Here is a 1,321-nt window from a genome sequence, read left to right as displayed (position 1 = left end):
TTACATGCCCGGGCCTTGCACTCAAGGCTCCTGTGACGTGAGTTTACTGGCATTTGTGGAGAAGGGGCACCTCCCTTGTCTGATTCCACTGAGTGTGGATGCAGACTGGCATAGGAGTCACAGTCGTCCAAGTACACCCCTCCTCCCACCCTGTCATCTGGTCATATCCTCAGACAGACCATCCCAGCCACTGAGATGTCTACACACTGAGAGAACCCTACCACACCCACGGAGCTGTTGTGTCTGCGCCATGGTAACCCTTACCGAGAAGGTCAGTCTCACATGCTTCAGACCTCTCTAGACCTTCCAGACAGTCTCTCTTGGGTACCAAACAGGGGAAGATGTTTTGATCTTCACTCTGTAGGCTCTCTGTCCCTTGGCAACACAAGAGGGATCTGAGGAGGCCCACAATAGAGGTGTTGGTGATGGAGCTGGCGGAGCAGGCAGGGAGAGGGGAACATAAAGGGAGGGTATTTGGTTGCCACAGCAATACCAGCAAACACTCAAAGGGGAGGGTGTGGCCCGGGATTTAACGAAGTGCCACTGGGTTTGAGCAGCAACTGGAATGTCTGAGTGTAGCTGCATTCCTCCCCACGGAGCCGGGCCAGGCCACCAGCAGGGGCTGCCGGGACCTCTCAGGAATGCTCCCGGTGAAGACAGGCTTGGAACAGACAAGCAGGCCTCAGGTGTGGACTCTCTGACCCCCCCAGCCACAGAACGGGGCCTCCCAGAAGGAATTTGGAAAACTCCACAAAGAGCCAAAGCAGACTTGATCTACAAATTATTGCCACCACCCCCCCCCCCCCCCCCCCCCCCCCCCCCCCCCCCCCCCCCCCCCCCCCCCCCCCCGAGCCAAACACTGACCCTGACATTCTTCAGGGTATGAGCAGGCACTTGAAAAGTTCTTCCCTACAAATGCTCACCTCTGGCTTTCCCTTGCTGTCTGCCTTCTCCACAGAATCCTCACAGTGGGGATGGACCTGGGTCTGAAAACCCTCACAGGCTGACCGAACAGAAGACAGGTTTGTGTACATATTAGCAACAGGAACGTGGGTGGCAGTAGGCTGGAGAGGCAGGTCTGGAAAGATGCTGGAACAAGAGAGGCAAGACCACAGACATGGAGCACACAAAAGCCTGAGGTCAAGGCAGGGTCTGTGTCGGATGCCCAGTGGTTAGATGAGGCTTCCGCTAGCCAGGAGATGAACCAAAACCCCAAGAAGAATGCCCTAGTGAGGCACCTGCTAGCCAGTTATCCATGAGGAAGGCAGCCTGCAGCTCCCCCTAGAGCAGTGGTTCTCAACCTTGGCTGCACATTAGAATC

Source organism: Myotis brandtii, unplaced genomic scaffold (assembly GCF_000412655.1).
Source record: "Myotis brandtii unplaced genomic scaffold, ASM41265v1 scaffold250, whole genome shotgun sequence".
Classification (NCBI taxonomy): Eukaryota; Metazoa; Chordata; class Mammalia; order Chiroptera; family Vespertilionidae; genus Myotis; species Myotis brandtii.
Note: the sequence above shows the minus strand (reverse complement) of the source record.